Here is a 27,854-nt window from a genome sequence, read left to right on the forward strand (position 1 = left end):
AGTCTCGGCGGTGGGACGGTCTGCATCACGTGTTCCGAGCGACACGTGACAAATCTTTCATGTCACGTTGCATTTTTATTTAGTTTCACCCACACACTCACAATTTCTAATGCTAGTGCAGATATATTTCCTGGGAGCGGGAAAGCACAATTATTGCAAACATAATTCACTTTCTATTTTATGGTATCAAAAAAACATCGCATAATGATTTTTCTGGGGATACTATTAAAAAAAAAACAATAATAATTACATCACAGTTTATTCGGCGATTTTTAACCGGTGAACTACATACCCGTGTTATTAATAAAAAGACGGGATGAATGCACTGACTGGCTAACCCGGACCCGCTAAGCCTACACGGAAGACTCGTTTTTACCTTTTATTCAATTTATTCCGACACGAAAGAGAGAGAGAGAGAGAGAGAGAGAGAGAGAGAGAGAGAGAGAGAGAGAGAGAGAGAGAGAGAGAGAGAGAGAGAGAGAGAGAGAGAGAACATTGAAAGTTACACCATACAGGTAAGGTGAAGAGGAAGGGGGACACGTCAGATAGGAGAGAGGGGAAGTGATAGGGAATCCTGATATGGCAGGTGGAGCAGCGAAGATGGAGACAGGGAGGCGGAGTAGCAGGGAAGTGGCGTGCCAGTAGCAAAGATGAAGAGTTGGAGGCAGAATAGGAAAGAAGTATATGAGTAAATAAATTCGATGACGTGGAGAAGATAAAACCAAACAAACAGGTGAAGTAACAGATTTAGTAGAGACAAAGAATACACAGCAGGTGGAAGACTGAAGAGTACAGGTGGAAGAGACAAGCAGGTGGAGGACAGCCATGCAAGTAACCCTGATGAGGAATGTGGAGTAAAAAAGAAGAAAGGCAAGCGCAGCACGAGGCAGAGAGGAATTGAAAATAACTTGAAGCCAGATGACAGGAAGGCCAGAGGTCAAAACGTAAGTAAAGGGGAGGGAGTGAGAGGAGGGAAAGTGACGGGTGAGGCTGGTGAGGGATGGACGCGAAGGGAAGGAAGGGAGGAAAGGGAGGCAGGGGGGTGAGGGATAACGAGGGCGAGCAGGGCGAAAAGAAGAGATATATGTGAGGGAGGAAGCGAGTGGCTGGTCAGTCTCGTTTGGTGTGACACTGTATTTCTCACTTTGCTGCCTAGCGTGATGAACAGATGGCGCCTTTGTGCGTGTGTGTGTGTGTGTGTGTGTGTGTGTGTGTGTGTGTGTGTGTGTGTGTGTGTGTGTGTGTGTGTGTGTGTGTGTGTGTGTGTGTGTGTGTGTGTGTGTGTGTGTGTGTGTGTGTGTGTGTGTGTGTGTGTGTGTGTGTGCGTTTATGCAAGTACGTGCATGTACGCGCATTTATGAAATATTCGCACAACAAATTCTAATGATTTACATGAAAATACGAAAAGGAGGGAGCAATTTCACACACACACACACACACACACACACACACACACACACACACACACACACACACACACAGAGAGAGAGAGAGAGAGAGAGAGAGAGAGAGAGAGAGAGAGAGAGAGAGAGAGAGAGAGAGAGAGAGAGAGAGAGAGAGAGAGAGAGAGAGAGAGAGAGAGAGAGAGAGAGAGAGAGAGAGAGAGAGAGAGAGAGAGCTATAAAAATCCTCCCCTTCTTACTATAGTCAATTACAATGTTGTCACACTAATCAAATGAGAGTCAGCCAATCCATTTGCTTGGTTAACACTGAACTTCCACCTGCGGCAGTTTATTTGTGGCCAGGTGAGCGTGACGGGCCAGGTAAAGCGGGGAGGGGAGGGGTGAAGGTGATGCGGGGAGCGGGAAAGTGGAGCATGGGGAAGAAAGTGATGATAGTGAGAGTAAATGATGATAAATCTGTGGACAAGCAAACATGTGAATTATTGAAAAATGTGAGGAATGAGGGGAAAAAATGGAGGAAAAGATGAGAACAGATAAAAAATAGTAGAGTTGATGAGAGAGAGAGAGAGAGAGAGAGAGAGAGAGAGAGAGAGAGAGAGAGAGAGAGAGAGAGAGAGAGAGAGAGCGGCAGGTGCAAGACAGAAGAGACAAGACGAAAAAATAATGTTGAAAGTGAGATGAGCGTGAGTGTGTTGGAGCAGACACAAGTAGGAGGCTGAGACACACTGGGAGGCAGGGAGATAAATAATTTGCAGGAAAGGGAGACAGGAAGATGAAGGAAGGGAGATAAGGGATGAGAGAGAGAGAGAGAGAGAGAGAGAGAGAGAGAGAGAGAGAGAGAGAGAGAGAGAGAGAGAGAGAGACGGGAAGGACGTAGAGAAGACGAGCGTAGAGGAGGCGAGCAGTGGCGGGTCAGTGTCGCGTGGGTCCGGATGGAGAGAGGAGCTACCACGCGCCCTCCCCGCAGCCTCGACGTGTGCCTCTCCCCGCCCTACGCACGCCGCCACGCCACTCTCGGGCGCGGCCACACGCCTCGAACCCCTGCGAGCAGAGTGTCGTGCTGTACACCCAGAAGAAAAAGCACAAAAGGAATCAACGATGTGAGATAGTTAAGGTGGAATTCAATTTACCATGTCGGGCAAGAGACGCGAGTGAGTGTGCGAGTGCAGGTGGAGCAACGGAGGAGGAGGTGCAGGTGGAGGAGAAGGTAAATGCCCCGACAGGTAGCAGCCAGTCGCCGCCCCAGCATGGAGGAGGACGCGGCCGCCCTCCGCCTCCACTGCCGGGGCCTCTGACGACGCCGCCACCGAGTACCCAGTAGGTCGCCTGTGTCCCAATACTGACGCTCTCCAGGGCAAGTCTGAGTTGGTGGTACACGAGCAATAGTCAAAAAAGAAGGAATAAAAGAGGAGCATAAGGAGGAGGAGAAGGGAGAAGCGAGGAGAAAGGAGTTGAAGGAGAAAGGCTGAGGTGAAGAGGCGTTCCCATACCTCCAGAATATTGTGATGGAAAGTGGCGGCGCACCACCTGGCGTCAACTTCCCTTCAAAGCCCTTCCCGCCTCGCCCAGTGTGTGGAAATTGGCGAGAATCATTCATAAAACATTCTTTTCTCTTCCCATCCAACATCTACTCTAAAATAAGACACGAGGAATGGGGAAAGTTAAGTTATAAGCAAGAAATCCCATAAACTACTCCATGTTCCTCATCCCTTCACGGAACTACAGCCCTCTCAGCCTCCCCTTCAGCCACTCGTGTGCTCCTCTGTAATCTAAAGGCCAGTGATGGACCGATACACTTCACTGCCCTGCTTCACCTGGCCTCACCTCCACCCGCCCCCTCAGACTTGTCCCGGAACCGCGTTAAGTTTCTCCTACAATCCCTTGCCTTCCTGCCTACTACAGGAAGTGGTGGTATACTGAAATATAATGCACACTCGCAGGAATGTCTATGCGTGGCAGCGGAATCAATACACAAGGAAGACAATGTAATGCTGAGGGTTAAACGTATCTGATATTGAGCGTTATAAATGATGACAGTTCACGTATTTGTGGGGTGAAAATATTGTCCTTGCGCTACCAGTATAGAGCTCAACGGTGGACTGCAAAGTTTAATGAAGAAAAATTGATTGGGTGATCATCTAATTGACACTTGCCACCCAGAGAACACAGTCAGAGAGCACCGAATATTGAATTAATAAAAGCAATTATCAGTCACAATTACATTCACGATTAAATGAAGTGAAAAAGTAATCTAAAACTCGAAACGCGTAAAGACAAAGACACACACACACACACACACACACACACACACACACACACACACACACACACACACACACACACACACACACACACACACACACACACACACACACACTTGACAAAGAGTAATTATGTGATTTAGTGCAAACACGGGAACAGCTAAATATTTCGGGAAATTTTTCAAACAAACACGGTCTTATGTTTATCTGAAGCCGAGAGAGAGAGAGAGAGAGAGAGAGAGAGAGAGAGAGAGAGAGAGAGAGAGAGAGAGAGAGAGAGAGAGAGAGAGAGAGAGAGAGAGAGAGAGAGAGAGAGAGAGAGAGAGAGAGAGAGAGAGAGAGAGAGAGAGAGAGAGAGAGAATTTTAAGCGGTCGTGTGATGTGTGTGTGTGTGTGTGTGTGTGTGTGTGTGTGTGTGTGTGTGTGTGTGTGTGTGTGTGTGTGTGTGTGTGTGTGTGTGTGTGTGTGTGTGTGTGTGTGTGTGTGTGTGTGTGTGTGTGTGTGTGTGTGTGTGTGTGTGTGTGTGTGTGTGTGTGTGTGTGTGTGTGTGTGTGTATCAGGCAATTTCTTGGAGGCAATAAGTGAAGTTATTATTGGTTATGCGAGCACATCAGGCGTGGCGTTTGGTTTCAATGGCTTTGCAGAAGGAGGGACTTAGAAACCATGATTCCCTGTCACCACCACTACCACCACCACCCACTCGGACAACAATCAATGCAACCACTATCACCATCATCCCCCGCAATCATCACCACCAGTACTCGCAACACCTCACCATCATCAGGGGCGGAACAGTCTCCACCACCAGTCACCACTACTACTATAATCTTTCTCCTCTGCAAAAGTGGACCACAAGTGTTCTGTAATAAGACGTAAGCACACTCAGCAGCCACTTCCTCCACATTACCCAACTGTCATGCCCTTTCCACACACACACACACACACACGTACATTTTCTTAGGAGTTCTAACTGACGAAGAGGTGACGGAGGAGAAAGCGTTAAAAGCATATTATAAAAAGAAGTTAACATTAAACTGCTGAAAAAAAGTTGACTCAAGTTGGAATGATATGAAAACATAATAATCCACTTCGCTACCAAGTTGTGATCAAGTCTTAGCGAGAGGTGACGGGTAAGCTCGTGTGTGTGTGTGTGTGTGTGTGTGTGTGTGTGTGTGTGTGTGTGTGTGTGTGTGTGTGTGTGTGTGTGTGTGTGTGTGTGTGTGTGTGTGTGTGTGTGTGTGTGTGTGTGTGTGTGTGTGTGTGTGTGCTTCTTTCCTCTGCCAGCCATAACACAATCCCTCAGAGGAGCTGAAAACAAATGAAAGTCTCTAATTAAAGGGACGCTGTCGCTGTCTTCTTCCAATACACTCTCTCTCTCTCTCTCTCTCTCTCTCTCTCTCTCTCTCTCTCTCTCTCTCTCTCTCTCTCTCTCTCTCTCTCTCTCTCTCTTCATAGTTACATCGTTTCCCATTCTTCCCATATTTCCCTCCTTCCTTCCTTGTGCCTATCTCATTCTCTTCACCATCTCCTCCCTTAACCGTCGTCTATTCATTTACACCTCTCGTCCTCCTCCTCCTCCTCCTCCTCCTCCTCCTTCTCCTCCTGCTGCTTTTTCTTCCACCGTGCAGCGCCTTCAAGTCCTCCAGCAAGCCCCGCAAAGCCTCACAAGCCCATAATCCTCCCCAGCACCTTGACGAACCAGACAAAAACCATTTCCATTAACAAGTTCTTGCGTGACTCTTCTTACGCTGCCACTCGCTCATGCACCTCGCTCCCGCCGCGCCAGCCCTTGTACCTTGTGCTTCCCCTCGCCTGTTCCCCTTCAACACTCTCGCACCCCTTCGCTAGCCACCCCTATGTAGTCTAGTCAGTTCTCTGATACTGTTTCACTATCACTGTTTAGCTATCTACCTATCTTGTCCTACCCATCCTCCTTCTGCTACTACTATTACTACTACTACTACTACTGCTACTAATACTAATACTACTACTACTTCAGCCTACTGTCTTCTGCTATCTTTCACTAGTCTAATACAGTTTTCTTGTCAGTGTCATCTGCTACTGATTTATCTACTGTCTGTCTTCCTATCTACCTACCTCTCTCTCTCTCTCTCTCTCTCAGCCTTGTATCTATATCGGTCTTCTCCCTCTCGCTCCTCCTCCTCCTCCTCCTCTTCCTCCTCTGTCTCTTTGTTTTCTGTGTTCGCGTCTACTTCTCCTCTATTGGTTTCTCTTGATGCTTTTCTCTCTCTCTCTCTCTCTCTCTCTCTCTCTCTCTCTCTCTCTCTCTCTCTCTCTCTCTCTCTCTCTCTCTCTCATCTCTCTCTCTCTCTCTCTCTCCTTTTGCTTTCTATTTCGACTTTTTTTTTTTTAGAAGACAAGAAGCTGATTTTGTTTCGTCTGTTTTCTGTTTTATCTCTTCTGATAGTATGTTGCCTTCAAGTCTCTCTCTCTCTCTCTCTCTCTCTCTCTCTCTCTCTCTCTCTCTCTCTCTCTCTCTCTCTCTCTCTCTCTCTCTCTCTCTCTCTCTCTCTCTCTCAGCATCTCTTGTCTATTTCGGAAATCACGTTATTGATTCTGTTTTACTGCTCTATTTACGCTTCTGCACTTAATTGCGTCTCTTTACGGCAGATTCCTCCGGCTATCCACCCACTCCAGCTCTCCCCGCCCCTCCCACTCCCTCCCACTCTCACGCCCTCTCCCAACCTTACGCATTGCGACAAACACACACACACACACACACATACTCCCACCCTTCTCTCTTTCTCTATTCCATTTCCCATCCGCTCAACTTTCCATTTTCCCTCTCCCACTTTCCCCTCCTGTAATGTGCTGCGCCCCGTACAGTTCAAAAAGTTCGCACCAGCCTCTGTTCGGCCCAAGCTGGTGCAGGGTGGTGGTGGTGGCGGTGTTGGTAGTGAGGGAGGCTGGGCGGCAAGGGAAGGAGAGGGAAGGGTGTTCATATATATATAGCCAGTGAATTATTGGAGATGATAGGCTCTCTGTTAGAATTTCCCCTTTTAATGAGTGAGTAACGGAGAGAGGGAGAGAGAGAGAGAGAGAGAGAGAGAGAGAGAGAGAGAGAGAGAGAGAGAGAGAGAGAGAGAGAGAGAGAGAGAGAGAGAGAGACTTTTATCTATAAAACAAACCTCCCGATTTAAACTTAATGGTTCGAAGATATGCAGACAAGATGCAGAGAGAGAGAGAGAGAGAGAGAGAGAGAGAGAGAGAGAGAGAGAGAGAGAGAGAGAGAGAGCTCCACGGTTCATGAGGTTCAACAGGCAGTCATCCATTGTCCATTGTGTGTGTGCTCATGCGCGTGTAAGTTCTTGTATGTGTGTGTGTGTGTGTGTGTGTGTGTGTGTGTTGGGGGGGGAGGCGGTTGGTGTGAAGGGTCTTCATACACTAAGCCATCACTGCCCAACTTCACCTTCTCTCTCTCTCTCTCTCTCTCTCTCTCTCTCTCTCTCTCTCTCTCTCTCTCTCTCTCTCTCTCTCTCTCTCTCTCTCTCACACACACACACACACACACACACACACACACACACACACACACACACACACACACACACACACACACATACACACACACACACACACACACACACACACACACACACACACACTCGAGCTACTTTCATACTCTCCTCTCTCCTTTTGCTCTCTTTCCAAGGCCACTTTAGCCTCTCCACTTCTGCGGCTCTCTCTCTCTCTCTCTCTCTCTCTCTCTCTCTCTCTCTCTCTCTCTCTCTCTCTCTCTCTCTCTCTCTCTCTGACAATGTACAGCTTATTTTTTTCTTTCCATTTTTTCTTTTCTCGTTTTAGTCTCGTTCTTAATTTTTTCACTTTTTTTTCTTTTCGTCTCTTTCACTTTGCGTTGCTTTGCAGTCTTTACCTCCTTTTTTCTGTCTTTTCTTTTATTTGTTCTGTTTGTTTTCGTTTACGTTGGATTCACTTTTATTTTTCACCCATTTCCATTTTTTTTAATGTATTCTCATGTATTTTTATTTTTTTCCCTTCCTTCATTTTCTGTTCCTTCCTTTTCTTGTGTTCTTCTCTTCTCAACTTTCACTCCTATTCACTCTTCCCTCTATTATTCATTTTAGTGGTTTTCATCCTCATTTCCTACTCATTTTCCTTCTGTGCTTTTTTTTTATTATTTTTTTACGTGGTATTTTCCTTCCTTCCTTCCTCCTTCATTTCCTTTAGCAGAGTCTTCACCAGTCTCCGGTTTCACTTCTTTTCTCTTTCCTCTTCTTATTTTTATTCTGTCTTTCGCGTTTCCATCTATCCCTCTTTCAATATTCACCAAACTTCTTTTTTTTTTCTATTGTCTCTTTCGCTTCCGTGTTCCTCCTTCCAATATCTTCTTGTTGATCATCATATTTTTTTTCACCATTCTTTTTGTTTTCATTCTTTTTACTTCCATTTTCCTGTGTGTGTGTGTGTGTGTGTGTGTGTGTGTGTGTGTGTGTGTGTGTGTGTGTGTGTGTGTGTGTGTGTGTGTGTGTGTGTGTGTGTGTGTGTGTGTGTGTGTGTGTGTGTGTGTGTGTGGTAGCGCGCCGTTCTATTTTTCCAAGGTAATCACAGCAGCAATTAAAGTTATCATAATGATCCTGGTGATAATTAAATAGATGGTGGCGGTGATGACAAAGATAGCGGTGATTTCAAAGGAAGGTTATCGCCTCGTGTTATTACTCCTACTACTACTACTACTACTACTACTACTACTACTACTACTACTACTACTACTACCACTATTACTACTACCATCAACAGAGTAGTAGTAATAACAATAATCAACGACTATTTCTGCGAAAACACGTATTTCTAAATATCTATAGCAGCAGCAGCAGCAGCATTAGTAGTAGTAGTAGTAGTAGTAGTAGTAGTAGTAGCAAAAAAATTCTACTACTACTACTACTACTACTACTACTACTACTACTACTACTACTACTATTAATACTATTACTACTACTACTACTTCTACTACTACTACTACTACTACTACTACTACTACTACTACTACTAATAATAATAATAATAATAATAATAATAGTAATGATAATAATAATAATCATAATAATAATAATAATAATAATAATAATAATAATAATAATAATAATATAATATCAAGAACGATCTACCATGGCACACTTGCACGGGAGCGAGAAGAGTGATGAGCCTTTGATGATCATAATCAATTTAGGTTTTACTTCACCCTGTAAAAACACCTCGCCCTTCCCGGCCCAGCTCCAGTCCACCCCCTCACTCTCTCTCTCTCTCTCTCTCTCTCTCTCTCTCTCTCTCTCTCTCTCTCTCTCTCTCTCTCTCTCTAAACAGAACAGTAGTAGTAGTAGTAGTAGTAGTAGTAGTAGTAGTAGTATTTGTTGTTGTTGTTGTTGTTGTTTTTGTTGTTGTTGTTGTGATGGTGGTGGTTGTGTTGTTGTTGTTGTTGTGGTAGTGGTGGTGGTGGTGGTGGTGGTGGTGAATAGAAGTGACCTAGTGATATAAAAATAGCTGCGGAAATTAATATACCCTTTAATTATTCCGTACGCTTAAATATTAAAAATATGCATATAGTGAAAAAAAATGTATATATCAAAGAAGAGTGCCAGTTTAATTATATAGGTGTGCATTGTGTCTTTACTGAGTTCACTGAGCTTACTGAGTGGAAAACAATGAAACGAGTGAGTATTTCAGACTGGAGGAAGGAATGAGAGTGAAGATACGGGTCAACTCTTGCATTAGTGGGGTAGAATAAGGATGAGAGTGAGTAGAGTCTTCTGTAGCGCAGCCATGTGAGTGGAATTCTTGTGGTGGAAAGTAAGTTTTTTTTTCTTCCTCTCGTCTACGGAACAAAAGCCGTAACATTAGCAACAGCAAGAGCAGCTACTGCTAATCTAATTAGAGACGTCGCAGTGAGCGTTTTGATACCAGATAGCGCCAGAATTTTTAATTCTCGCCGGAAAATAAATACTTTTTGGGGCAAGGTTTTACAAGCTTACAAAGGTGTATCGTTGCACAGTAATGCGTCTGAATTTTAAGTCAATCAATTTCGTGATAACTGACAGCACATGACATTGTTTGAGCCTCTATTCATAATTTCAGATAATATTCTTAAAAGAGCCTATAAGTGTATCAAGGCAGGCAATCTGTAATTTTCTACTGACCTCAATGGAAGTATACTAATATATACTTGCATTTTCATGTACTAAACAACAGGCAAATCCATTTAATGTAAAGAAAATATAATTTTGTATCAGAGACTTTATTTTTGCGGTACGATCACTATCCTCGGGTACTTGGGCAGCGAGCAAACCAAAACACAGACACTCGACTACCCTGCACAATGGATACATCACCGCCACAATCATGGACTACAGCGGAATTAAGAAAATTCTTGAAAGAACGAGCTATACCCTATTCTGGATATAGTAAAGCAAAGTAAAGGCCTTTGTATCGGCAGAACTGAGAGGCTATTGTTTACACTTTACACTCCCTAACGGCGCGCGGCGCTTTCTTTAACTGAAGAATCATGATCAAGATAAGTACGTCGTACGTCCGCCAGCGGTGCTGTTCTTTTTTTATTTCACTGATTACTTTCATATACAGGACGTGTCAGTGATATCTGATATTTTTCAACATTCCCAGATAAAATGCACAAGCCGAAGTCAACATCCTTTTATTTTTACTGTTTATACTTACTTAAAAAAAAAATTCATTACCTATTTTTAGTTTTATCTTATAATTCAATTAACAAAGCCTTATCATACACCAGTAAGTATGAATATTAATATTAAGGGTTATGTTTTTAATTTTAGATACACTTGTGCAGCAATTCATGCTGTACTTTTCCTGCACATCGATTTCAAATTTAGCTAAGTCACCCCTTTGCCCCACGAAATCGGAGACAATTAAAAATGCTGGCGCTGATAGGTATCTACCAGCCTCACTGCGACGTCTCTAATTACCTCTACATACTACTACTGGAACAACAACAGCTACTACTTCTACTTCTACTACTACTACTACTGCTATTGTTACTACTACTACTATTACTACTACTATTAATGCTACTACTACTACTACTACTACTACTACTACTACTACTACTACTACTACTGCTTCTACTACTACTACTACCACTAGTACTACTACTACTACTACTACTACTACTACTACTACTACTACTACTACTACTACTACTACTACTACTTCTACTTCCATCACCACCACCATCACCACCACTACTACCACCACCACCACCACCACCACCACCACCACCACCAACAACAACAACAACAACAACACTCATATTTCAAAACAATATTAAAACAATACACATAAAGAAAGCAAGACATGAAAGCTACGTAGAGAACAAAGCAACGCACACACACACTCACACACACACACACACACACACACACACACACACACACAAGCCACTCACGAGATGAAACAGACACTCGACGCCAGACAGACCTCGGAGCCACGGAGGAAATAACATAGATTACTATAGGAGAGAGAGAGAGAGAGAGAGAGAGAGAGAGAGAGAGAGAGAGAGAGAGAGAGAGAGAGAGAGAGAGAGAGAGAGAGAGAGAGAATAAAAGGAATTACAGCTAAATCCACAGAATTAGCATCACTACTCTTACAACCATTATCACCACTATCACCACCATTACCATTCTTCTGCATCTATATCCTGAATGCACCATCATTAATTTCCTATCACCACTACGATCACCACTACTATCAACCACTGCTATCACCACCATTACCATAGTTGAGCATCTATATTTTCATTGCACCATTATTAGTTTCCTATCACCACCATCATCACCACTTGAACTGCCGCAACACGTATGATCGCCTTTGCTTCACCACCACTGCCACCCTCATCACCACCATCACCTCACAAATGTTTATCTCGCAAATCATGACCAGCAGAACGACCAGGAGAGTCTCGTATCACATCCCCTTTATTCCTGACGCCACCATTATCTCTCCAACACCACCACCACCACCACCACCACCACTATTGCTATTACTAGTACTACGATTACCACTGTACCTTCATACTGCTCTCACTGTCCTACTCTGCCTCGTTATGCTCTCAAATTTTATTCCTGTTATCATTATCTCACTTTATCACTACTACTACTACTACTACTACTGCTACTACTACGTATATTGATAAACATCCTCCTCTTTCCTCATTCTTATTACCATTTTCTCACTCAGTTCACCTCCACCACTACCACTACAACTACTACAGCACGTAGTACTGTAGTAGTTGTACTGTATCTTACTCTTCTTCCTCCTCCTCCTCCTCCTTCACTCCTCTCACCACTACCACTACAAACTCTCACTGAATAAAAAACTCCTTCATTACCACCTCCTCCTCGTCTTCCTTTACGCTGTCACCACCCTCACTACACTACCACCACCACCAGCACTACAACCACTCCTACTACCGCTACAGTAGATACAATTCTCACACTACACGCTATAACCCTCAAACTCCTCCACTCCCTCTGTAGTAAATGAACCTGTTAACCTTTCCCTCTCTCTAGTCTCCAGCTAGCGAGTGGGAAGGATAAGAGAAGCCTATCCTACCCCTAACCTTCAAAGACCTAACGTAAGCCCATCCCCACTTGCTACAGCCTCAAAGGGATCCCGTGAAGCCCTAATCCCACCGCCTGTGTCCCCGAAGCTTAACATTCACCTCTTTCCGCCCGGCGATGAAGCTTTTCGTTCAAATGCTCCGTAGGCCTGAAGAACATTCCGCGCCTGAGGTAGATTCAGGGAAGTGTGTAGGCTTAAGGGAGATATGCGCAGTGTGGAGGGACGCGGGGGGTGACAAAGGATGTAAGGTTTTAGAAGTATAGTTAAACACGAAGACAGGTAAACGAGAATAGATAAACAAGAGGACAGGTAAACGCGGACAGGTAAACTCTACGACAGGTAAATGGGAGGGAAGATAAACGCGGATAACTAAACACGAGGACAGGTTAACGGAAGGACAGGTAAACGAGAAGACAGGTAAACGCAAGGACAGGTAAATGAAGACAGGTAAACAGGAAGACGAGTAAACGACAGGGCAGGTAAACGAGAGAACAAGCAAACGCAAGGACAAATAAACGCGAGGACAGGTAAACGAGATGATAGGTAAACGCGAGGACAGGTAAACGAGATGACAGGTAAACGCAAGGACAAATAAACATGAAGACAGGTAAACGCGAAGACAGATAAACGAGATAACAGGTAAACGCGAGGACAGGTAAACGAGATAACAGGTAAACGCGAGGACAGGTAAACGAGATAACAGGTAAACGCGAGGACAGGTAAACGAGATAACAGGTAAACGCAAGGACAGGTAAACGAGATAACAGGTAAACTCTAGAACAGGTAAACGAGAGAACAAGTAAAATCTAGTACAGGTAAACTCTAGGACAGGTAAACTCTAGGCCAGGTAAACTCTAGGACAGGTAAACTCTAGGCCAGGTAAACTCTAGGACAGGTAAACTCTAGGCCAGGTAAACTCTAGTACAGGTAAACTCTAGGCCAGGTAAACTCTAGGACAGGTAAACTCTAGGCCAGGTAAACTCTAGGACACGTAAACGCGAGGACAGTAAAGTCAAGGAGAGATAAATGCGAGGACAGGTAAATAAACCAAATCACAGAAACGGATATAATACAAAAGAATGGGAAGAGAAGAAATCTATAAAGAATAATGTATGTAGAGGAATAAAGGAGGGTGTAAATGAATTGTAGATGTTTGTTGAATGATGAAAAGGGCTGATGTGTGGAAGATAAGGTGTGGGAAAGGTGTAGAATGGTGTAAATGTGCGTTCAATGATACATAAAAGGCAAAGGGTATAGACAGTAGGATGGAAAAAAAAAAGGTGTAAAAAAGGTGCACACATGTGCTGACGAAGCAAGGGTGTGGAGGAATGTAGAGGTGTTGAAAAGGTACAGGTATGCGGTGAATGACGGCGGGAAAGGTAAAGTGCGCGGAGATTAAGGCATGGAAAGGCGTGAAAAAGTTGTACGAGTGTGTTGAGTGATATGGCCAGGCTGCGGCTCGCTGCGGTGGAAGTCAGCTGGATGGACGTGTTGATGTAGCAGTCATGTGTGTGTGTGTGTGTGTGTGTGTGTGTGTGTGTGTGTGTGTGTGTGTGTGTGTGTGTGTGTGTGTGTGTGGCGTTACTGGAGAGGGGGAAAAAAAAGTTAGTTTTTACGTGGACAATATATCACAAGTCACTGATACGTGGACAATATATGTCACATTTCACTGATACTGCCATGTGCTACTGCTCTCTCTCTCTCTCTCTCTCTCTCTCTCTCTCTCTCTCTCTCTCTCTCTCTCTCTCTCTCTCTCTCTCTCTCTCTGACATTACCCTCAATAACACAAAACACACGAAAAAAAAAAAAAGACAGCTGATAGGGCCAAAAACAGGCAGAAACGTGCAAAATTAGTTGGATCTAACAGCAATACCCCCCGAATCACGCTTTCCTGTTGTCCTAATGGCGCAAACTGAGCCAAACTGCCGACACCTCCACGCTAACCTGTGATCTGACGGTGGTGGTTATAGTGCTGCAGACAGTCACGGTAGATATGTTGATGCTGGTGATGTTAACGGTGATGATAATGGTGATACAATGCCGATGATGGTGTGACAAGTGCTGTGTGATTGGGTTTTGTGATGGTGCAGCGGTGATGGCGTGATTGATGTGCTGCCGGAATGTGCTAATGTGCAGTAATGTGGTGTTCATAGTTGTACTATTGTGATGTGTGTGACAAAGTGTGTGATGCATGGATGTGTGTGTGTGTGTGTGTGTGTGTGTGTGTGTGTGTGTGTGTGTGTGTGTGTGTGTGTGTGTGTGTGTGTGGTTTCATAACTCTCTCTCTCTCTCTCTCTCTCTCTCTCTCTCTCTCTCTCTCTCTCTCTCTCTCTCTCTCTCTCTCTCTCTCTCTCCCGTTTTTTCTCCTCTTTCAGAACCTTTTATCCCTACTACTACTACTACTGCTACTACTACTATTATTATTATTACTATTACTACTACTACTACTACTACTACTACTACTACTACTACTACTACCACTACTACAACTGCTATCACTACCATCATTACTACTACTATTGTAACTACTACTACTACCGCTACTACTACTACTGCTATTACTACTACTATTACTACTACTACTACTACTACTACCACTACTACTACTATTTCTACCATTACTATTACTACTTGCTACCACTTTTAATGCCCTACGTCTTCCTTTGTGTTCCTTGGTGCATGTCTACGCCACACACACACACACACACACACACACACACACACACACACACACACACAGATCTATCCTGACGGGGTGGCTGAAGGAGCGAGGAGGCAGCACCCTAGCGGCGTCTTGATGAATTAGATTACGAAGGGTCTTGGTGGAAACTTTGGGAGGTGGCGTGGGGATCCTGTTACTGAGTGTGTGTGTGTGTGTGTGTGTGTGTGTGTGTGTGTGTGTGTGTGTGTAGTAGAGATGCATAAAGAAATGTAAAAGAACACTGAAGTAGTAGTAGTAGTAGTAGTAGTAGAGAGAGAGAGAGAGAGAGAGAGAGAGAGAGAGAGAGAGAGAGAGAGAGAGAGAGAGAGAAGGGGAGCGGAGGGGACAAGACCATGCAAACTTCATTAAACTTTTAAACTGCTGATGAAAGTTACTACCGAAACATACACTAAACCTGAGTCTATAAATTTTCACACGTAATATTCATCTTTTTTGGGGGGACAAGGTTAGTAGAAATGACTACCAAATTTTAATAGACTAGTACTAACCACAGGAAAAAATGGTGCTTAGGTCGACACGTGTCATTTCGCGTGTTAATGAATGGAAGGTTGTTATCATTATTGTCATTACGAGGTGAATTCAAATGCCTAACGACTGAATTGGCTTTACATATTGAGAGGATGTAGTTGTGCTTTTAATTTGGCATGTGGATGTAAATATACGGTGGGTTATAAATCGTTTGTGTGTGTGTGTGTGTGTGTGTGTGTGTGTGTGTGTGTGTGTGTGTGTGTGTGTGTTTGCAAGTCATTACGAGTTACTGCAGTTAAAATGTATAATCAGATCAACTAGATAACACCTCACCTCTCTCTCTCTCTCTCTCTCTCTCTCTCTCTCTCTCTCTCTCTCTCTCTCTCTCTCTCTCTCTCTCTCTCTCTCACGTGATCCACCACACTGATATAAATGCACTCCCTTACTTTTTTTTTTTTAATAGCCTTCTACTATTTCATATCTATTATTTCAGCAACAAACGATTTACTGTCACACACTCACATGCTCATCCACCTCACCACTACCTCCACCTCCACACCACCTGCCCCCACTCCTGGTCACCATCCACCTCCTAGTAACCTCATCCATCTAATCCACCTTACCACTGTTCCATTTAAATCCCACCCATTCATAACTTTTCACTCTCCACCTTCTAGTAACCTCATCCACCTCATCCATCTTACCACTGTCCCATTTAAGCCCCAGCCATTCATACCCTTTCAGTATCCACTATGTAATAACCCTGTTCACTTTACCACTGTCCCCATTTGAACCCCAGCCGTTCATTACTTGTCACTATCCATCTTGTAATGAACTCATTCAGCCCGCCGGTGGACCCTGCGGCAGCCATGGCGGGGCAACAGGGCACAGGGCAGATACTATTATGTCCTGCATGGGAAATTAAACGAGGACACGCAGGTTATTATGTCTGTCTTGCGGGAGGATAGTTATGTTCGATACAGGAGCAATATAACATTAGGAAGCCCTGTATTACATGAAGTTATATGAGGTCAACTATTTTTTTTCCCTTCTTCTTCCGTTTTCCTTTATTTTTTTTGGGGGGAGCGATAAGATAAGCCGATTTTGTTTCCTTTTTTTTTCCATTTTTTGTGCACTTTCCAAGTCTTCTTGACACGCTAAAGGAAAAGACACCTGGGAGATTGTTAGTCTCTTGTGAGGGTGTGTTTATTTATTACTACTATTGAACTACATGTAGGAGAACCGGACGCAATAGACGGGGCTCTCACGCGTCGCTGCTGTATTTAAGGAGAATTGTATAATTAACGTGTTGTCCTTGGCAAAAACATTTTCTTGAATAGCTTACGTGAGTTATACATTTGTCTATTACTGTTGTCTCTTCTGGAAGGATGGGGATTCAGCAAACGTTTTTTCTCCTCCTTTTATCGTTTCCTAGCTCTTAGTCTCCTTTACAAGCAGAAAAATTTATCGTAAGAAGCCAATGGAATCAATCAGTCAGCCTCATCCCCTCTCCCTCATCGCCCCTCCGGCCCGTTCAGATCCAGCACGATATTCCACGCCCACGGCACTCACCCGCCACCCGCATCACCCAACCCGGCCTATCAGTGAGCAGCCCATCAACACCCACTCGACCCTCAGCACTCCAGCACTCCAACACACACACACACCGGCCCACTTCATTTCACTCCCTCGTTCAAATATTGTCAAAAACGCCCACTTCTTTTGCCTACATTATCTCCACCCACATTTAAACACCAAACTCGCTCTTTAACACGTCCACCCATTCCATTACAGTCCCCACCATAGTACCCCTACCCCTACCACACAAAATGCCCCTCACCACCACCCCAACTCATCCCATACACAGTACAGCTTACCAGTCGTTACCCCCATCCCCACCATCACCACCATCACCACCACACAAATATACAGCCCGTTCTTCAACACCCCTAGTCAGTACCGCCTCTCCACACCACACCTCAGGTCCCCCCCAGTACTATACTCCGTCACCCCCGCTGTCTGACCGCCCCTCCACCCAACGCTCCACAACCTCAGCAGGAAGCAGTGTGGTCATTAATCGTGAGGTGAGACAGGCTGACACAAAGCACCCCACCCAGGCACTCCCGCCCTGTTTACATCTGGGTCTACTTCCCCTCGTCCCCTTCTTCTCCCCTCTTTACTCTCTTCCCTCCTTCCTTCCTTCCTTCCTTCCTTCCTTCCTTCCTTTAGTCTCTTCCTCGTCCTCTTTCTCCTCCTCTTCTCTGTTCTGAGTTCGCCTCGTCTTATATATTATTGTTGGTGTATTTTTTTCATTTTTATTTTTTTTTTTCGTTTGTGTTAATAATTTATTGTGTATGTATGCAACTCGTGTTAGTTTATTATGTTATTTTATCATCACTTGCACGTCCCCTTCCTTCTCTCCTGTTTAACTTTCCCTTATCTCCGCTTTCGTTCTGGTCCATCCACCCTTCGTTCTATCTATTTAATGTTTCCCTGCACTTCCATTTTGAGTCTGTCTGTTCTCTCTCTCTCTCTCTCTCTCTCTCTCTCTCTCTCTCTCTCTCTCTCTCTCTCTCTCTCTCTCTGATGTCAACCTCTTCTTTATTGTTCTTTCATTTTATTCTTTGTTCCTCCATCATTTTCCCTTCCCTCTTCCTTGCCTGCCCTCGCCACCCCCTGCCTAGTGTGTGCGGTGCCCCCCGTGCCTCGCGTGGCGGACACACTAACACTCGGCCTTGTAACATTACTGGGCGATAATAACAGGGACGGTCATGCCCTCAGATCACGAATGGCGCCAGGAGAAACAGAAAGTCTTCACCTCTTTACACACGAGCAGTCTGAATTTTCGTTCATTTATTTATTATTTATTCATTTGTTTATTCATTTATTTTTTTTTTACTAGCTCGACGAAAAGGAAGGAAAAACAGAATAAGAAAAGGGAATGTTTATCATATTACACAGTGACCTTCTATGCTTTTTGTTCATTTATGTTGTTTATTCATTAATCTGTTTATCTGTTCATTTACTTATTCCACAAAGAAAGGGAAGAAAAAGTAAGAGAAAATAATACTAATCTAATTACACAGCGACAGTTTGCATTTACCGTTCACTCACGTGCCATTCATTTATCTTTCTATTTATCTCTTCATTTACTTACTGCACACACCGGCAACAACACAGCTAACAGTGAATTAATGGAGTAAGTTTCCAAGAAGTAAGACTATTCTCGCTCCACTTTCGCTTTTACAATCCTCTGTCTCTTGGTTTGGATCTGAGAGTGCAGTGTATCATAGTCTCGTAAGGGGTAAAAGATCTGCAGTTTTTTTTCTTCCATTCCTTGGTGTTACGTCTCCAAGAAGTAAGACTGCTATTGTACCTTAAAATCACCTTCGCCTTTACATCCTCCGTCCCTTGGTTGAGATTGGACAGTGTACATAGTTTATCAGTTTCGTAAGGTCAAAAGATGAGCTGTTTGCTCTTCATTTGTGTTCCTTTGCGTTACATTTCCAATATATAAAGCTATACTTAAACCTCCTTCGCCTTTACTACCCTACGTCTCTTGCTTTAGATTGCATAATGCACATAGTTTATCAGTTTCGTAAGGGCTAAAAGGGTTATTGTTTGTTCTTCCTTCGTGTTCCTTTAAGTTTCCAAGAAGTGAGACTATATTCAAGCCACCTTCGCCTTTACTATCCTACGTCTCTTGCAGTAGATTAAATGTAGTTTATCAGCCTCTCAAAGGCTAAAAGGATTACTGTTGTTTGTTTTTTCCTTTGTGTTCCTGAGTGTTCTCCTAAATGAGTGAAGGTTAAGTCTGGCGTATGTACGAGCTCTTGGACCCCTGAGTCACCCCAGGCAGGCACGAGTTGCTGGTCCGCTGCAGCACAAAGGCTTCACGCAACTCTCATTTCCCTGTGCCTGCTCTTCGTCTGTTTAGCTTCTTCCCAAATAATTCCTCGCCCTGCTCTCCCTCCCTGTGCGTCAGTCTGTCTTGGCGCCGCTTCCCAGTCTGCTCTCTGTCCACCTCCCGCACACCTGTCCTGGTTGAGGTTATGGTGTTTATTATTAAGCTACCCTAACATTACTAAATATTTACGTTCACTTTCCCAACTCAAGGCCATGATATTCATTATTAACGCACCCTAATTTACCTGTACCGACCTAACATGATCTCATCTAATGGAGTCTAACAAAATCTGACCTAACATACTTTACCTAATTTCACCTAAGCTTACCAAAAGTTACTTCATATTTTCCCTTACCTAACCTTACCTAAGCTAACCTAACCTTAACCTAACTTAACCTAATCTTACCTAACCTTACCTAAGCTAACCTAACCTTAATTTACCTCACCTCACTATATAACTTTACCTCATTTCACCTAGCCAAACCTAACCAATCTAACCTAACCTCACCAAACCTTACCACATCACACCTCATCTAACCTAACCTAACCTAACCTTACCTAATCTTACACTGCCACATCACACCTCACATCACCTAACATAAACTGCCTTACCACATCACACCTAACCTAACCTAACCTTACCTCACCTAATCCCGTTAACCTATCCTAACGTTCATCCGCACCTGCCCTATTCAAACTCACACTACCTGTTCCTAAAGGCGACAATTGAATAGGTGAGGCGTGTGGTGTAGATTACGTTGCCTCTACTGTATATATGTGCAACTCCCTAACAAAGCTACCGTGACTCAGGCGTGGCTTCATTGTTCCTTGTACCTGTCATTAGGAGCCGTGCCGGGGAGACATATTGCACCTTCTTCTACGCTACAGTGACTCTAATGAAAGATCCGGCGTGTTTGTTTTAGTAAGAAGGAAGAGTCATGTATTGTTTTGTCACTTTTGTTTTGAGAGTGAGAAGAACGAGTATTGTTTTGAGAGTAAGAACCGTGTGTTGTTTTGAGAGTAAGAACCGTGTATTGTTTTAAGAGTAAGAATCGTGTATTGTTTTGAGAGTAAGAGGAACTGTGTGTTTTTTTGTGAGTAAGAAGAACCGTGTACAGTTTTGAGAGTAAGAAGAACCATGTACTGTTTTCAGAAGTAAGAACCGTTTATTGCATTAAGAAATAAGAAAGAAACGGTTATTGTTTTAAGAATATCCGTGTACGGTTATAAGGAGAAGAATCGTGTTTTTCTTTAAGAAGCAAGAAGAACAATGTGTTGCTTTGGGTAATAAGATTCATATAATATTACCTCGAAAAGTATTGTGAAACCATGTATCGCATTAGGAACATTACGTTCGTTTACAGTAAATATCAAATATTGTTTTATAAAGTAAGAAGAACCTGCTTCAAGTTAGAAAGTATAGCTTAATGAATTGAGGCTTAGAGAGGAAAAAAACAAACACCAGCAGGGATATTGGCCAATAACTATGATACTTGTGAGAAGCTACACTACTTGCATTAGAATCTGAGGCAGGGAGCGTAAAGGCAAAGACGATGGGAGCAGCTGCTTCAGGGAAACGGTGACTTAAGGGAACTGGGAGTTACGATGAAACAAGACATAAAGGGAAGGCATGACTCAAAAAAGGAAGCCACACTTAATAAGGGAAGCCATGACTTAAGGGGAGACTTATCTTAAAAGCAATCATGACTTAAGGACTGCGACTCACTGAAATCATAACTTAAGGGGAACCATGATTTAAAGGGAATATAACTTAAGGGGGAACTGTAATTTCACCTAAACTTTGACCTTACTGAAACAATAACTTTGAGCACTCTATGAATCACAACAATATTACCTCGAGAAGTTACCATTTCTTTAGGGATCGTGAGTGTGCAGAGAATCGTGACCCGTGACTTTTGAATAATGACTGACTTAAACAAAATAAACAAATAAATAAATAAACACTTAAAGACTGACTTCAGGAAAACTGCAGGTCAAGATCCGTGACAAATACAGGTAGACCTAAATGGAATCGTGAGTGACAGAATAGAAAGATGGTTTAATTATGACTTAGAAAGTATCAAAAGAAAAAAAAAAGACAAAGTGGAAATACCGTGCAGGAAACAGACAACGTATGGACAATTAGAGTAAAAGAATAGAAAACTGAGAATAATAAAATACAGCAAGACAAAACCAGAGACCTAGAAAGAGGTAATAGATTTGATTGGGGATGGAAAAGTCGAAGAGCCGATAGTGATGATTGGGAAAACTGATGAGAGCTTTGATAATGATGATGATGACGATGATGATGATGATGATGATGATGATGATGATGATGATGATGATGATGATGGTGACAGTTGAGGAGGAATCATAGCTCAAGTGTAGGACAAAGAAAGCATCAGTCTGAATCACGACCTCCATGTTGAAGTCCTCGGGGGAGAAAAAGAAAGAAAAGAAAAAGGAAAACGTTTCTTTTCTCTCTTCGGGCGTGTCCACTTAAACGTGTAACCTTGAAAACCTCTTGACCGCTTTATCCGTCGTTGTGGGAGGGCTTAAGTGTGTGTGTGTGTGTGTGTGTGTGTGTGTGTGTGTGTGTGTGTGTGTTGTGTGTGTGTGTGTGTGTGTGTGTGTGTGTGTGTGTGTGTGTGTGTGTGTGTGTGTTGAGAGAGGAATGTTAGGAATGCGTGTAAGCGTTGGACAGTCGAAGATTGAGTGCTGCACGGAGGAGGAGGAGGAGGAGGAGGAGGAGGAGGAGGAGGAGGAGGAGGAGGGAGGAAGAGGAGGAGGAGGAGGAGGAGGAGGAGGAGGAGGAGGAGGAGGAGGAGAAGGAGAAAGAGGAGAAGGAGAAAGAGGAGAAGGAGAAAGAGGAGAAAGAGAAAGAGGAGAAGGAGAATGAGAAGGAGAAGGAAAAGGAGAAGAAGGAGAAACAGAAGGAGAAGGAGCAAGATATTCCTACATTCACTAGTTCTACAGTCAGTGAATCGCTTAATTGCTCTGAGACGTTGTGTGGCTTTCGAGTTGTCCTTCAGTATCCAGTCAACGCGGCGTAACTGACTCACAACATACCACTCAGCGTCTGTATCGTTGAGTGATGTGTTCAGTAACTCAGTCCTCCATCGCTTGGCCAAACAGGTAGTGAGATGGAGAAAGGCGAGTCGTCTTCACAGGAAGGAGATGCAACAGCGGAGGCTCAGTGACAGATTGAAGGGTAGCGAGGCAGTAGTAGCAGATTCAAACAGCAAAGTAAAGCAGTGGTAGCAGATTCAAGCAGCAGGGTGAAGCATCAGTAGGAGATTCAGAGTGGAGTAGAAACTAACATATTTAAGCAGAGTAAAGCAGTAGTAGAAGATTCAAACGACAAAATGAAAAAGTAACAGCAGATTAAAAAAAAAAAAAAGGTGTGGGGAAGGAAAAGAGAGGTAGCAGATTCAAGCAGGAGAGTGAATCGTCAGTAGGAGATTCAGTGGAGTAACAGTAACAGATTGAAGCAGAATGAAGGTAAAGCAACAAAATAAAGCACAAGTAACAAAAAAAAAAAAACAGAAGAGTGAAGCAACAGTAGCAGATTCAAGCAAAAAAAAAAAAAAAAAAAAGGAACCGAGCGGAAACAATTCAAACAGTACAATATAACAATAACAAAAGACTCAAGGTGCAGAGTAGGACCTCCAGGCAAGCAAAGTGAAGAAGGTATACGTTCAAGCTGAAGTTGGGGGGTGTGAAGAAGCATTAAAAAAAGGAAAAAAACACATGATGAAAAAGGAGAAAAAAGTGTGAGGCAGCAGAGTGATGGACCGTGAAGGAGAGGAGGGAGGGAAGCAGAGAAGCAGGGAAGTAGAAGAGCAGGGAAATAGCAGGAGCACGAGGGGAGGAAAGATGCAGTAGGGAAGAGGAAAGGTGAGCCACATACCTGCTGTCACGGAAGCTTAATTAGTGACCAGATGTCTATACAAACCAGCTGCCTTCCTTCCTTCCTCCTCCTCCTCCTCCTCCTCCTCCTCCTCCTCCTCCTCCTCCTCCTCCTCCTCCTCCTCTCCACTCATCCCCTGTCTTCTCAATTCCCCTCTTCATCTCCGCACAGCCACTCTCCTTCCCTCGTTCTCTCCTCCAACATTTCCCACTCCATCTTCCCCAGCCTTTCACCACCACCCTCTCTTCTTCCCCTCATCTTCTCTCCCTCGCAATCTCGTCTTACCCCCTCTTACTTTCCTCACAATGTCTCAATTTCATATTCTTCGCGTCATGTTTCTCCCTCCATTATCTCCTCCTTCGCTCATCAACCTTCACTTCTCTCTCTCTCTCTCTCTCTCTCTCTCTCTCTCTCTCTCTCTCTCTCTCTCTCTCTCTCTCTCTTGCCCGGAGCACCATCGTCACTTACTCTTTGCTCTCAACCCTCCATCCATCAATCCATCCATTTTCAAGCATATAATCAAACTTCATTTTTTTTTACCCTTTTCAAATCCTCCTCTCAGCTCTCCTTTCTCTTCCTCCCTCCTTCCTTTCCTCACACAAGCACCAAATCCCATATTTCTAACCCCACGAGATCCCTAAATGCCACCACCGCCACCTGTTCCCTGCCATCCCCATCTCCACCACCCCACCTGATACAACCCCTAGTCTCCCAGTAATCTCTTCCCTCCATCCTCCTCTCGTCCTCACACAAACATCAGCACTTCCTAACACCATGACAACCGTGCCCCCTCTCACTTGTTTCCCAGTATCCATAGCTTCCTGGTACACCTTTCTCCCCCTCTGGTTTTTCAATACTATATCCTCTTCACCTCTTATGACTTGAGCTATTTCATAAGGGAGGTTTTCAGATACTTATCTCCCAGTTTTTTTTATAATACATTTCCGTTTTCTTTGGGGACTGGCACTTCAATAGGCCTTTTATTTCTTCTTTTTTTGTATACTTCCTTTTTGTTGCCTTAGGCCAGCGCCCCTCATGCATAAAAAAAGTGTAAAATCTAATCTGCCTAACTCATGATATGCAAAAATGTCTTCTCTCTCACTTCCTCCCCCAGCATCCATCTCCCCAGCATCCATACTCACCTCTCGTCTCCTTCTCCTAGCTTTCTCTTCCTTACGTTTCTCCTTGCCTCCTAATTCAACCATCGAATCTAATCTGCCTAACTCAAAGTGCCTTCTGTCTTGCCTCTTCGCTCAGCATCCCACCTCCCACCTCCCTTGCATCCTTACCTTCCAGATGTTCTCCAACCTTCCCTCCTTCCCCGATGCAAGTGTCACCTCTCATCTCCCTGCCCCACAATACTCACCGTGGCATCTCCCTCACCTCCCCACCACCCTTACTTACCTTCCACCCTGCCCCAGGCGACCCTACACGCTCCTACCCCTGATCATCCATGAAGAAAAACGACTTATTTCTTCACTCTTTCCGCAATATCCCGCCAGCACGCAAGAAAGCATTAATTTCTACCGGAACTCACTCCTCCGTTGAATTAATTAGCGCATCCTCCTCCCTTCACCGCAGCACGCACCCCATGCACACGCCTCAGGACTCACCTGACGTACACATGATGCACACCTGACACACACGGGTATCAGTGCATAATTCACGTACAGGGAGTGAGTATAATTGTCCTTAGGGAATTAATATGACGATGATGGTGAGAGAGAGAGAGAGAGAGAGAGAGAGAGAGAGAGAGAGAGAGAGAGAGAGAGAGAGAGAGAGAGAGAGAGAGAGAGAGAGAGAGAGAGAGAGAGAGAGAGAGAGAGAGAGAGAGAGAGAGAGAGAGAGAGAGAGAGAGAGAGAGAGAGAGAGAGAGAGAGAGAGAGAGAGAGACAAACAGGCAGACAGATAAACAGGCAGACAGATAAACAGACAGACAGATAGACAGACAAAAAATAGACAGACATACAGATGGACACACCGACGAACTGAGAGTCGAAAACAAAAAAAAACAGGCACACTAAAATGGAACATGTATACGGAAACACACAGCCGAATACAAACCAACACAGTGAGGTAGAGCAAGACAAGAGCGGAAACACAGAAAGGGAATTGCACAGAAACAGGTGACAGGCAGGCATATATAGAACAGCCGGCCAATAATGCAGGAACAGCGATGAACAGAGGGAGAGGGAGAGAGGCAGAGAGAGACAGAGACGTAAACGCAGATGGAAGAAAATAAACGCAGCGACAATGAAAGATAACAACAGGAGATAAATATGGAAAAGAATTACATGACGTGACACACAAAGGAAAGGAGAGATAGACAGACAGACATACAAACAAACACCTTGCCATAGAAAAGAGTAAAAAGGAGACACAAAGAAAAAAGTTATATTTAGACAGGTGGAGGCAAAAGAACAGAAAAAAATATGTAAATAACTGAATACATGCAGATAGAGAGATAGATATAAAGACACATATACACAGACAGAAACTAGGACGGAAACACAGAAGAAAACAGACACAGACGAAAAGACATACAGAGGAAGCGACATATATACATAAACAAAGGAAAGAAAACCACACAGGCAGGGATACACACACACACACACACACACACACACATACATAGACACACTAAAACGGAAACAAAACAGAGAAAAACAGACAGACAGAAATACATACAACAACAGAGACACAAACACATATATACATAAACACAACTAAACAGAGAAAGAGACACGCACACACAGACACACATACACACAAACAGACACTAGGACGAAGACAAAGAACAAAAATACATACAGTAGTAGAGACACATACATACATACATACATAAACACTACAAAACAGAGGAGCAGACACGCAGACACACAGACAGACAAGCAGAGGTGACCAGACGGAGATACATAAAGACGAGAAAAATTTATATGCCACAAGACACACATACAAACGTACAGCCTTGCTTCTCCATACACGAGGCACGGCATCCGAGTTCACATTCTGGAAACAGTAAAGGGGACGGTGCAGCCACTTAACGACCCGCCATAAGGAGCACAAGTCGTACCCCTCCTCACTGTACAAACATAAAACTGATTTACGAACGACGACCCAAATTGACTTTTAGTGCATATGTGTGTGTGTGTGTGTGTGTGTGTGTGTGTGTGTGTGTGTGTGTGTGTGTGTGTGTGCGCACGCTTTTTACATATACTGGCCAAGAATATTTTATGTATGTACGTATAAACACACACACACACACACACACACACACACACACACACACACACACACACACACACACACACACACACACACACACACATACATACAAGGTCACACAAATCATTACTCCATTCCTCCCTCTCCCTTTCACTCACTCACTCACTCACTCACTCATTCACTCACTTACTCACTCACTCAATTGCTCGCTCACTTAAAGAGAAATGATGAGAGAGGAGAGGCAATGGACGTAGGGGACGAGAGAGAGAGAGAGAGTGTCACCGTCTCACTGTAGAAGGCGGAAGTGAAGTTCTAATAAGGGAATAACCTGACTTTCCAAACTATTACGGAAGCGAATTAAAACTCTCTCTCTCTCTCTCTCTCTCTCTCTCTCTCTCTCTCTCTCTCTCTCTCTCTCTCTCTCTCTCTCTCTCTCTCTCTCTCTCTCTCTCTCTCTCTCTCAAATATCATGCCTCAGCAGGGAGGAAACACAAGGGATGACAAACACAAAAGAGGCAGGAAGGAGAGAGAGAGAGAGAGAGAGAGAGAGAGAGAGAGAGAGAGAGAGAGAGAGAGAGAGAGAGAGAGAGAGAGAGAGAGAGAGAGAGAGGCATAAACAAAAGAAGAAGAAAGCGGAACAAACGAGAAACGTGACACATTAGAGAATTAAAAAAAAAGAAAATAAAAAGATAACGACATGAAATTAAGGACATAAAAAAAAAGGAATGGTGATAATGCAGTAAAAAAATAAAATAAATAAAATAAATAAATAAATAAATAAATAAATAAATAAACACTTTTGAACTGGCAAGGAAAAAAAAAAAATATAAAGGAGAACACGCACAAGAAAGAAAGGAAGAAGGAAAGAAAGAAAAAAAAAGAAAACACGACCCATTACTGCAAAAAAAGAAAAGAAATAACACGTAAACAAAGATAAAACGAAAGAAAACTAATGGACAATAGGAATAATGGATGGAAGGAGGAGGAGGAGGAGGAGGAGGAGGAGGAGGAGGAGGAGGAGGAGGAGGAGGAGGAAGTGAAAAAACGGGAGGGGTAATGATAGTAATAAACACCTGGTGAGAGAGAGAGAGAGAGAGAGAGAGAGAGAGAGAGAGAGAGAGAGAGAGAGAGAGAGAGAGAGAGAGAGAGAGAGAGAGAGAGAGAGAGAGAGAGAGAGAGAGAGAGAGAGAACAAAGAAAATTAAATACATGCAAATACGGAGAGATTAAAAGACACAGGAAGAGGATGAAAAAAGAAAAAAAGAAGAAAAAAAGAAACAATATAAAAGTGAACGGAGGAAGAAAAAATAGAAAATCAGAAATAGCAGAAG

The 27,854-nt window shown here is 43.7% G+C and overlaps 1 protein-coding gene across 1 annotated transcript in view; it reads left to right on the forward strand.

The window, feature by feature from the left end:
• The first annotated feature begins 2,284 nt into the window (after positions 1-2,284).
• LOC135115088 (uncharacterized) overlaps positions 2,285-27,854 on the forward strand; it is a 70,774-nt gene continuing 45,204 nt past the window's right edge. The window contains 1 exon segment of the mRNA XM_064031580.1: positions 2,285-2,720. The gene's annotated coding sequence lies outside the window, so the exon portion shown is untranslated.

The sequence above is a fragment of the Scylla paramamosain genome, chromosome 28, assembly GCF_035594125.1.
Source record: "Scylla paramamosain isolate STU-SP2022 chromosome 28, ASM3559412v1, whole genome shotgun sequence".
NCBI classification, from domain to species: Eukaryota; Metazoa; Arthropoda; class Malacostraca; order Decapoda; family Portunidae; genus Scylla; species Scylla paramamosain.